This window comes from Schistocerca americana, chromosome 11 (genome assembly GCF_021461395.2).
Source record: "Schistocerca americana isolate TAMUIC-IGC-003095 chromosome 11, iqSchAmer2.1, whole genome shotgun sequence".
Classification (NCBI taxonomy): Eukaryota; Metazoa; Arthropoda; class Insecta; order Orthoptera; family Acrididae; genus Schistocerca; species Schistocerca americana.
This window is the reverse complement of record NC_060129.1, coordinates 191,317,817-191,330,759: the sequence shown is the minus strand read 5'-3', so window position 1 is coordinate 191,330,759 and position 12,943 is coordinate 191,317,817. Positions and strand designations below refer to the sequence as shown.

The 12,943-nt window shown below is 41.8% G+C and overlaps 1 protein-coding gene across 1 annotated transcript in view; it reads right to left on the bottom strand.

The window, feature by feature from the left end:
• Window positions 1-12,943, bottom strand: part of LOC124553804 (zinc finger protein 83-like) — a 123,100-nt gene that overhangs the window by 19,652 nt on the left and 90,505 nt on the right. The window lies entirely within an intron of this gene.

Here is a 12,943-nt window from a genome sequence, read left to right as displayed (position 1 = left end):
TTTCCAAAGCTGTTTCACAGAGGAAGACCGCACTGCAGTTCCTTCTCTAAATCCTCGCACAAACGAAAAAATGGCTGACATCGAAATAAGTGTCCAAGGAATAGAAAAGCAACTGGAATCACTCAATAGAGGAAAGTCCACTGGACCTGACGGGATACCAATTCGATTCTACACAGAGTACGCGAAAGAACTTGCCCCCCTTCTAACAGCCGTGTACCGCAAGCCTCTAGAGGAACAGAGGGTTCCAAATGATTGGAAAAGAGCACAGATAGTCGCAGTCTTCAAGAAGGGTCGTCGAGCAGATGCGCAAAACTATAGACCTATATCTCTTACGTCGATCTCTTGTAGAATTTTAGAACATGTTTTTTGCTCGCGTATCATGTCATTTCTGGAAACCCAGAATCTACTATGTAGGAATCAACATGGATTCCGGAAACAGCGATCATGTGAGACCCAACTCGCCTTATTTGTTCATGAGACCCAGAAAATATTAGATACAGGCTCCCAGGTAGATGCTATTTTTCTTGACTTCCGGAAGGCGTTCGATACAGTTCCGCACTGTCGCCTGATAAACAAAGTAAGAGCCTACGGAATATCAGACCAGCTGTGTGGCTGGATTGAAGAGTTTTTAGCAAACAGAACACAGCATGTTGTTATCAATGGAGAGACGTCTACAGACGTTAAAGTAACCTCTGGCGTGCCACAGGGGAGTGTTATGGGACCATTGCTTTTCACAATATATATAAATGACTTAGTAGATAGTGTCGGAAGTTCCATGCGGCTTTTCGCGGATGATGCTGTAGTATACAGAGAAGTTGCAGCATTAGAAAATTGTAGCGAAATGCAGGAAGATCTGCAGCGGATAGGCACTTGGTGCAGGGAGTGGCAACTGACCCTTAACATAGACAAATGTAATGTATTGCGAATACATAGAAAGAAGGATCCTTTATTGTATGATTATATGATAGCGGAACAAACACTGGTAGCAGTTACTTCTGTAAAATATCTGGGAGTATGCGTGCGGAACGATTTGAAGTGGAATGATCATATAAAATTAATTGTTGGTAAGGCGGGTACCAGGTTGAGATTCATTGGGAGAGTGCTTAGAAAATGTAGTCCATCAACAAAGGAGGTGGCTTACAAAACACTCGTTCGACCTATACTTGAGTATTGCTCATCAGTGTGGGATCTGTACCAGGTCGGGTTGACGGAAGAGATTGAGAAGATCCAAAGAAGAGCGGCGCGTTTCGTTACCGGGTTATTTGGTAACCGTGATAGCGTTACGGAGATGTTTAATAAACTCAAGTGGCAGACTCTGCAAGAGAGGCGCTCTGCATCGCGGTGTAACTTGCTCACCAGGTTTCGAGAGGGTGCATTTCTGGATGAGGTATTGAATATATTGCTTCCCCCTACTTATACCTCCCGAGGAGATCACGAATGTAAAATTAGAGAGATTAGAGCGTGCACGGAGGCTTTCAGACAGTCGTTCTTCCCGCAAACCATACGCGACTGGAACAGGAAAGGGAGGTAATGACAGTGGCACGTAAAGTGCCCTCCGCCACACACCGTTGGGTGGCTTGCGGAGTATCAATGTGGATGTAGATGTAGATGTAGAAGCAGTAATTGTGTTCAAATCTTTAGTAAGTTCTAGTCACACACACAGTTACATAATATGAATGGATTTCCAAGGAAATTTTCATCAAATAGCAAACACTAAATATTTTTACACTTTGTATTGCACAAAAAATCACAAATATTTACCTTCTCCCTGTTTCAATACTACGTACCCAAATTTTAGATCTGGCCTTCTGATGGTCAACAAACTGCATCCATTCTACCTGCTCTTAACAATGGCTCCATGTAATAACTAGCATGTACGAGTAACTACATTATCCTCTTGACGTAATGTAGCTTGCATTCATACCTCTTGCTGCATGTGATGTAGACAATTTACTGAATGCTGGTAATCGGCATTTACAGCAGAAAATTTCCACAATAACTGCAATCTGATATTCGTCTTGCCTCAGGTTGTAGATCAGCCACGCTACTACAAGAGAACATGCCACAGTACTTACAAGCAATCTAATGTTACAATAACCAAATTTATTTCAAACACAAAATAAATCACACAGAGCAGTGCTCAGTCTTCTCCTGAGGTAATACATCTCGTTTCTTATTACTTTTGCTGTGGTCACTCTATTAACTGCTTGTAAGTTCTGACTTTACATAATGACCACCCTCATTAGGCATACTACAGACTGTGTCCATGTCTTGTGCACTCTGGCATACATTTAACTTTTCACATCTTCCACATCATCAGTACATCCCCTGCTCAGAGATACATAACAATTGATATTATTCAGTGTGAGATTAGAGAGTAGTCTTTACATTATCATTTCCTTTGATTCATCACTACAAAATTTCTATTGTTAAAATCAAAATCGTATACAATTGCACACAACTTGAATTTACAGGAAATAATTTAGGCAAAACATTGTTATAAAACATACAAGCAAAATTTGAATGTTTTGTTGTAACTTTAATGATAAATTAGGATAGACTCATTATAGCTTCAAGTAATCAAAACCAATATTTTGTTCATGTTAGGGACTTGACTTCCATTATATTAACTTGCCAACAACATCTCACACAAGTACCCCTTCTACAATCAAAATCATATAACGACAAAACCCTTGTAACATGGAACTAATAGTTCAAAAGACTTGCAGTAGTTTACAAAAAAACCTTTAGAGCTTAAAGGCAGTATTAGTAATAAAATAACCATTTCAAAAATATCTTAAAATATCAAATGCACTTTTAGTGGACAAGTCACTGCAACAATGCAGTCTGCCTTCGGTGGCCAGAGACAGTGGTCACATGTGTTAGTTGTGTCTGCATGAATGGGTGTGTGTATGTTTTCTTATTCAGAAGAGTCTTTTGGTTGAAAGATTACTTGTTTAGCAGTCTTTCTGTTGACTCAGCATCTTCACAATATTGTCAACAGTGAAGTGTGATATATCTTTAGACAGTTTTCTTTGTCCTGCCTTACAGCATCTTTTTTCCATTATACCAAATCTTATTGTGTTTCTGATTATTAAACTAATAAACTCTCCATTTGTTTCTGCAGAAAAATCTGAGGCTTTAGAGGCATGCTCGGAACTGAAAGTTGGCAGCACTGTCGCCTGCATCATTTCTCAGCTGGAGCCCCCGAAACAAGCATTTCAGAAATGGGTAAGCACAATGGTTCCAGAGCAAGCATCAAGGGAAAAGCACCAGTTCATACCACCACGCAGCTAGCAGAAAGCATTCAGATTCTGGCCACATAAGTGGCAGTCCTGCAAAACAAGCTACGTGCATCAGATGTAAAAACAAGCTGCGTGCATCAGACGTAAAATCCAGCTGTTGGCACTGGCAAGGCAACAGACAGTGTGAAGAGAGGTTATAATATGATAAGATTCATTTATACTGGTTCCATCCGAGGTTGAGAGACAAGGCACGCAAATGCATGGCATCATGTCAGTACCCAAACTCGTTCGACGAAATCTAAAAGGTGCACCAGGGCAGCACACAAGATTTATCAGGCACCCACCCCAATCCCCCTCTTCTGTAGCCATTGCATCATTCATCCCCAACTGTTCAATTAGGTATGTGTCCCGAGTTCAATGACAGCAGCACCAGAGGAGGCTACTGAATGTTGGATTACGTATAGCACACAGGAAACAACATGCAGGTGGACTGTAAGTTCGAGCCTGTTCCTAGGAGGGTGTTAGTGCACATGTAGTGCGAGAATTTTAACTTTGAAGAGACTGAAGAGATGCAATTCTACTGCCACAATCAAACAACAAGTAACTCAGAATGTGAAGGGCAACTTCTGAGAGTTGGATTTACAAATACTATAGACCAATTCAAACGACTGTTTGTGACAGACAGATGGTCAGTGAAGGACTGTTTGGTGACACAGACTTGAATATTGGTGAGTTGCCGAGAGATTTGTTTCACCAAGAGAGTACAGCGACACCTTTCCATTGAATGGCCATGAATTACAATTACAGAGTATAGTGTTAGTTCTCAGTTTACAATACCACTTAGCACGGAACTTTTTCACTGTGAACATTACAGAGCCCATCCTGGGGGTAGATTATTTTTTCAATATTTGAATTTTGTAGTGGACATCAGGAGGGGACTACTCTAAAAGGCATTGATCACAATCACTAGTCCCAACAAAGGGTGGTGCCACATTCTAAACAAATTCTTAGGTATTGTTTCTATGTCAGAGGCTAAGGCAACAGTTCACAATAAAACACATAATTTCATACACACCATGCCAGGACAACCATGCCACAGCCCTGAGAAGTTTGCAACAGTAAAAAATTATACAGACAGACACATCAGTAATGTGGTGAAAAGGCTTTCAGAAAGCCGATGGGCTTCACCTACGCACATGGTGAAGAAGTGCAGTGACACGTAAAGGCTGTGCATGACTATTGGGTATTAAATTCGAGGACAATTCTGGATCAGTATCCTGCACCAAATGTTACGGATGCAAACAATTCAGTGGTGGGTGCAACAATCTTCTCCATCGCATATTTCACCTGCGCATACTCATAAATTCCGGTGGCACTGTCTGACATAGCCAAGATGGCAGTCACCACACCCTTTGGGTTATTTGAATATTTTTGTGTCATTCACCAGGTCCTCTGTGGATTGGTTGGTTGGTTGATTTGGGGGAGGAGACCAAACAGTGAAGTCAGTGGTCCCATCCGGTTAGGGAAGGAAGTTGGCCGTGACCTTTCAAAGGAACCAATCTGGCATTTGCCTGGAGCAATTTAGGGAAAACCTAAATCAGGACGGCCGGACATGGGTTTTAACTGTCATCCTCCTGAATGTGAGTCCAGTATGCTAACAACTGTGCCACCTCACCCCATCCCTCCATGGACTCAGCTGCTTATTCTGTTATATGGATGACATTCTATACTGTACACAGTTGCAAGACTAGCATAAGAAACATCTACTGCAAGTTTTTACACAGCTGTGGGATGCCAGTGTAGTGGTGAACAATCACAAATGCATTTTCGGTCAGGCCAAAGTGAAATCCATGGATTTTGAGGTTTCACTGGGAGAGCTCGTACCACTTACAGAATAGCTGATGGCCGTTCAGGATGTTCCTAGGCCAAAAACATTCAAAGATCTAAGAAGATTCCTTGGAATGCTAAATTATTATTAGTGGCACTTACTCCAGGCTGTGATATTGCTGCCACCATTAACAAATCTGCACAAAGGAAAACACATGACGGGATCAGAAAAGGTATGTGGGAATCTGGAAGAAGGGACAGTGTTTGGGAAAGCAAGAGAGTATGCTGTGCAGGCAGTCCTGCTGGTGCGCCAGTAGTTTAAGGCACTGTTGACTCTCACGACTAACAAGTCAGATGGCTGTGGGGGCAATACTCCAACAATTCATCGAAGTGGCTTGGCAACCTTTATGTTTTTTTTTTTCCCCAACTACTTACAGATGTGCAAATGTCATGGAGTGCTACTGACAGAGAGCTCTATGCAGCAGTCCAGCACTTCAGAGATTTGATCGAAGGAAGAGCCTTCACAATTTATACAGACCATGCACTGATTACAGCACTATTCCAGAAAAGTGCCAAATGTCTTGCCTAGGTTGATTAGACAAGTGAACTACATATTGCAATTCACAACAGATGTTTGCCACATAAATGTTTGCCACATAAATGTGTGCCGCATAAGAGTCAGCAAAAACAGTTCTGACTTTCTATCAAGATATTGTGGAAGTGTGAAGACCATACAGTGGGGCAACATTACATGTGCATAAGCACTTGAACCACCAGAGATATGTAACCTGCAGGAGCAAGGACATTCCAAGCAAGTGATGACGCCATCAGGCCATTTAACTTTGTGGTGCGAGGTTTTGCATGGCATGACAAAAGTTTTCATAGCCAGGCTTTTTAGGTGTGGTGTTTTTGATACATTCCGTGGACTGTTGCATCCAGGATTACAAGCCACTGTATGGCTGCTGACTAAAAAGGTGCGTGGCTTGGAATCAATAAATACTGTCATAAATGGGCACGGCAGTGCGATCACTGCCAGAGGTGCAAAGTGAATCTGTACCAACAGGATCCATTGTCATGACTACAGAACTGTTTAGGCACATCCTTGTGTCTCTGGTCAGACCACTACCATACACCAATGACTACTGTTATTTGGTTACCACTGTAGACTGCTTCATGAGATGGCCTGAGGTGTGGCCTTCCCCTTCACTGACATCACTGCCACAACCATGGCAAGGGCACTATTCATTGGTTGGATTTCAGGATGGCACACACCAAACAATAATAACCCAAAGGAGCCAACAATTGGAGTCCACATTATTCCAGGAGCTGTTTCATCTGTGCGGCTGCATCAACATTCATATGAGTTCCAGCCAGCAATGAGGCAGTGGAAATATTCACCACAGTCAGACGGCAGTGCTGACGTGTAGTTAGGTTACATGGACTGAGGCTTTACTGACTGTGTTGTTAGGGTCACAGCCAGCCTTTAAAGAAGACATGGAACACACACAGGCACAGTTAGTTTATGGCACAATATTACATTTATCAGCCGAATTGATCTCAGACTAGCAGGCATGCATCTCTTCAATGGAGTCGGTATTTAGTTTGGCAGACAGTTCTGTGAGACTATGGGTGTCCTTTGGTCAACCGCTCCCAAGCCTCAAGGAGATAAACCCATTTTCGTGCACGGGCTTTGTGACGAATCTGTTAGCCCTCCCCTATCGCCTCCATACATGGAACCATTCAAAGTGCTGCAGCGGAGCCCACAAACTCAAGCTTTGCTGGAACAGGTATGAAGAATTTGTGCCTATCAAACAGATTAAAGAGACTCATCTGGATATGGACACTCGATGGACACCACCTCCATACCTCTGGGCCAGCTTCACCCAGCAGTCGACAACGCACATACAGTAGACACTGGTGACACCAGTTTGAATAGCAAGCATGGGATTGTAAAGCCAGCCATGCAGAAATTTCCACTGACCAGGACATGAGGCAGATGGGTTATCAAACGCCGATTCTGTGACATTCATGGGGCTGAAGGTCTTTTTTGTTTAAAAAAACGAAGGGGGGAAGGGGCTGCTGAGGTGGACTAGGTGTTGAAAATAGCAAGTTACTGCAACAGTGAAGTGTGATATATATTTTATATAGTTCTCTTTGTCTTGCCTTAGGCCACTTTTGTATTGTACAATCAAATCTTACTGTACCTGTCTGTGGTTATTAAAGGAGTGTGCACTATGTTTATCTGTGTCTGCCTACTGCATCTATTTCTCCAAGGATCATTCCTACACACTTAGAGGTTACAATGAACATAAGTTTGCATTATTGAATAACATTTTTCCTTTACTATATGTTGAATGTCCATTACTTTTGTCACTGTTCCTGATACCCCTTCAACAGTGAACTAGCCTGACAATCTACAAAACAATTCATCAAAGAGTTTCAAAAATGAATTTTTGTACTGACAGATTAAAAACTCTGTGCTGGACTATGTATCACGCCCAAGACCTTGTGTAGCTCAGTCAGTTGAGCATTTGCCCAGGAAACACAAAGGTCTCAGGTTTCATTCTTGGTCCAACACGCAGATTTTAATTTGTCAGGAAGTCTCACATCATAGTATCACTGAGCAAAAGTTTTCTAATTATTTAATTTCTGCTACACATCTACATTTACATAATTTGAACTATTACAGATGCAAAATGCAAACTCAGGCCTTCTACATGACAAGTAAATACAGGGTGAATCACCTAAAACTTTCATTGCAAATATTTTGGCAATGGAAGGCACCATTGATACACTGATTTCAGGGGCCCACCTTTGCAGCCTCTACACAGTACTATTAGTTTTAAATGTGTTTATTTACAATAGGTATAAATATTTCAATGGAAAAAAGCCTACTGACAGTACTACAACCAAAAGTACATAGAGTAAATTAGAATGTCAATCATATTTATTGCAGAAATCTAGAGCAATAGTTTATGAGATATCATAGTTTGAATATTGTAAAGTTGAACAGTTGTTTGAACCATGTGGTGGCTCAAATGAATGTGAATCAGACATGAGTGCATTTGTGCAGCCCTATTCAGATGTTAATACATCTCCAGAGGTGTCATGTTGTTAAATGCAACAATACCTAGGACAAACAAAGATGAATACAGTACCACTGTGGGGTCTGACATGTGAAGAAACACTCTACCATCAAAGCCTACACATGAGCACCACTGGTATCAGTAAAAGCTTGCAGTCTGCTATGCAAAGATTGCTGCAAATGTTCTAACATTTCAGTGGAAATTGCAGCACAGGAAGCAGCAATACGCCATTTCACATCTTCTGGTGTCATTGGTATGACCTTTTAGACAGTGTCTTTCAGGTTCTGCCACAGAAATGCCAGTGGCATCAAATCTGGGAAATGAGGCATCCAAGGTGCACGTCCTTCCTGTCCAGTCTCTCAATTCAGGAAACAATCCCTTAAGACACACAATCATAGCCATGCACTATGGACCAGATAGCTGTCATGTTGATATCACAGGTTCCTTCTAGTCTGAAGGGGAATGTCTTCTAACATCTGCAGAAGATGGTCCATTAGGAGGTGAGATACTTACGTAAATCCAGTGTTCCCTCTATGAATGACAGGCTTATCATGTGGTGGTGCACTATTTCACACCACACATTTAAACTCCGTGGATGCTGACATTCCACCAGACGAAGAAAATGGGGATTGTCAACAACCCAGTGGTGCATGCTTTTAAGGCTTGCTTGGCTATGATTAGTAAATGTTGCTTCATATATAAACAAGCAATATGACATGTACAGAGTATCATGTCTTAATGTCCATGTACAAAAGTTCACGATTCACAAAATCATTTCCATGCAGTGTTTTATGGAGAGATATCTGATATGGATGGAGTGTATTATGATGCAGAACGTGTAGTACATACACTTGCATGACTCATGTCACGTCCTCATGCAATTACATGGGAACTACTTTGCAGATCTACTCCTACAGCAACCACAACATTTATTTCACCCTCCTCTCCAGTCACACATTTCATTCTGTTACATATTTTAGGGGTTACACTACCACTTGTAGGTAATTGTCTGAAAAGGTTTACAAATAACTGTCACAATGGTTGAAATCTACTGAGATATTTTTCGATGAACATGATACACAAATGAACGGCATTCTACCTGCAGTCATCATAAACCATAAGCATGTCCACTTTTTCTGCACTGGAAAATGCCATCTTCCAAGCAGGTGACACTGCAATCAATATTGTTCGAAGAGGTTAACAAATAACTGTCACAATGGTTGACATCTACTGGAATAGTTTTTGATGAACATGGTATACGAACGAATCATAATCTTCCTATAATCACCAAAAACCATTAGTATGTCCACTATTTCACATTGGGAGATACCATCTTTCAAGCAAGTCATGCTGCATTCAGTATCACACAATAACTGGCAGGACTGTCACAATGCAATTACAGTGTACACACAACACAATGTAAACAAACACATCGTCACCTAGTATCTAAGGAACAGGATGGAACAACCAGCTGTTGGTGTTTACAATATTCACAAAGCTTGACTTGACTTGACTTAATTCCTTTGGCCCCTATGGGGGCATAGGGCATCCAGGAGAACTCGCCTCCGTCTCTGTCTTTGGCCATTTGCCTCAATTCTGCCCAGGTCTTGCCAACTCTTTTTGCTTCCCCTTCCACTGTCTTCTTCCATGTGCCCCTTGGTCTTCCTCTCTTCCTTGTTCCCTGGGGATTCCATTCCAATGCTTTTTTCTCGATGGCTCCATCTGGTTTTCTCAAGGTGTGTCCCAACCAGCCCCACTTTCTCTCTCGTATCTGGTCTTCTATAGGTATCTGGTTTGTTATTCGTCAGAGCTCCTCATTACATATTTTTTCTGGCCACCAGATATTCATGATGCGTTGAAGACATCTATTTATGAAGCTTTGTAACTGGGTTGTTATCTTTTTATCCATTTTCAGCTTTCACTGGCGTACAGGAGGACAGCCTTCACATTTGTATTAAAAAGACGGATTTTTGTTTTGTATGTGATATTTCTATTTTTCCATATTGGATACAATTTTATGAAGGCAGCATTTGCCTTTTTAATGTGGTTTTTCACGTCATCTCCAGCTCCACCATCTTCCGCCACTAAACCACCCAGATACAGGAATGAGTTGACAGTCTCCACTCACTGCTCACCTATTAACAGGGGCACCTCCATGTTCCCTGAATTTACTCTCATTTCCTTTGTTTTGCCTGCATTTATCTTGAGGCCAGCAGTCTCTGCATCTTCTTTCAGCAAGTTTAATTTAGCTTGCATATCAGTCAGCCTTGGAGCTAATAAAACTATGTCATCCGCAAAATCCAAATCCTCCAGACGTTCATGGATCCCCCACTGGATTCCTCGTCTCCTGCCTGCTGTGGCTCTTCTCATAACAGTCTACAATGAGTAGAAAAAGTGTTGGTGACAAAATGCAACCCTGCTGGACTCCAGTTGTTACTTTTATGGGCTCTGTCATATTTCCCTTGTGGAGTATGCAGCTTTCGTAGCCATCATATAGATCTTTTATGATGTTTAAGATCTTCTGTGGTATGCCATACTTCCGCAACACCTGCCAGAGCACTTTATGTTTCACAGAATCGAAGGCCTTTTGAAAATCAATGAATGCCAGGTACATGGTTGCTTGGAATTCTTTGCTTTGCTCTAAGATGATTCTAAGAGTGTTAATAAGATCAACACAGCTGTGTTGTGCCCTAAAACCGGCCTGTTCTTTAAGCAGTCGCTTTTCAAGGGATTCTTTAATTCTGTTTAAAATAATTCTGGTGAGGACCTTTGTAATACCATGCCGCTTGTTACAGTCTGACAAATTTCCCTTTTTTTGGGAGCTTTACCACCAAGCCATTTTTCCACTCCTTTGGAGATTTCTCTTCAAGCCAAATATGTTTCAGCAAAGGATGGAGCATTTTAACAGCACTTTCAATATCGGCTTTTAAGAGCTCCGGTGCTATGTTGTCTAGGCCTGGAGCCTTTGTATTTTTTAGTGTTTTCAAGGCAGTCCTAATTTCGTCCATTGTGGGCACTGCAAATTTATATCTTGATCTTCTTCGACTTCCTCTGGAACATCTCTTACCTGTTCCTCTTGGCTGTCTTCACAATTTAACAGTTCCCTGAAGTGCTCCTCCTATCTCTGTAGCTGTGCCTGTTGAGTTGTAAGCATCACACCATTCTTGTTCTTAACTGGTCCTTCAAGTCTGAAGTTCTTCATTGACAACCGTTTGGTAATGTTGTAGAGCTCTTTCATATTTTCTTGTCATGCTGCTTCTTCTGCTAATTTTGCTTGCTCATCTACCCATTTTCTTTTATCTCGACGTAGCAATGTTTTCACTTTTTTGTTCGCCTCCACGTATTCCTTATGCGCTTCGCTCTTCTGCGCTCTTGTCTTGCAAAAATTTAACTTAAGTTTTAGTTCTTTCCTGTGGCTGATTTCATTCCACGTAGCATCGGAGATCCATTCCTTCCTTTGATGCGCCTTAAATCCTAGGATTTTTTCTCCCACATCTAAATAACTGTCTTTGATTTTTTGCCAGCATGTTTCAATTCCCTCTTCCATAAAGTTTTCTTCAGAGAGGACCTGGAATCTGTTTTGTAGTTCAAGGGCAAATGTTTCTTTGATCTGTTGGTCTTTTAATCTTGCCACCTCTATTTCCTTGCACCTATGATTGAGCTTGGTCCTATTTGCCACTATCTTCAGTCTGAATTCTGCCAAAACTAGGTGGTGGTCACTTCCAACGTCTGCCCCTCTTCTATTTCTGATATCTAATAGAGAGAGTCAGAACTTGCGGCTTATGACTATGTGGTCTATTTGATTCTCGGTAACGTGGTCTGGAGAAACCCACATTATCCTATGGCAGTTACGATGTGGAAACAATGTGCCTCCAATGACTAGTCATGTTCAGCACATGTATTTATCAACAGTTCACCATTTACATTCCTGATCCCCATGCCATGCACGCCCATGATATGTTCAAGCCCTTCATTTTCTGAACCAACTTTTGCGTTCATGTCACCCATTAAAATTTTTATGTCCCTAGAATTTTTTTGTCTAAGGACTCCGTTAAGCTCTGTATAAAATGCATCTTTTAATTCTCCTTTAGCTATTTCAGTAGGTGCATAGCATTGAATTACAGAGACATATCGCACATTTGTTTTAAAGCGTGCGGTTATTATCCATTCTGAGACTGGTTTCCACTCCAGTAAGCTCTTCTTGCTACTTTTAGATAGTAACAGCCCAACACCATTCCTGTGCATCGCGTCCTCACCTGTCTGACCCACATACAGCAACACTCCACCATTTTGTGTTTGGAATTCCCCAGATTCTGGCCACCTTACTTCACTTAGTCCCAATATATCTAGTCGATAGTTCTCCATCTCTTTTTCAACCTGTCTTAGCCTCCCTGCCTCTCTCAACGTCCTTACATTCCAAAAACCGATACGGGTTTTCCTTTTCAGGCCAAAGGTCATATCCTTAAGATCCATCCGGCTGTTTCTCCTTTTAGTTTCTGTGATATGTGTTTTTTGGTGGTGCGGGTTATCAGCACACAGCCCCTGAGTGTCCTGGTGGGGCTGCCACCTCATGGCCTGGACACCTGCCAAGGTTTTATTTCAGGGCCTTACCCCTTAGATAGCTTGTCTTCACCACGACTACAGAACGCTATCCATCCCTTCGCAGTAAGGCCTATGTGCATCAACGTTGTCCTGGTTTCCAAGGATCTTCCGCTGTCCACATTAGGGGACTGTGTCTGCTGCCACACAATCACAAGGAGGAAAAGGAAAGGGAGGGAATGTATA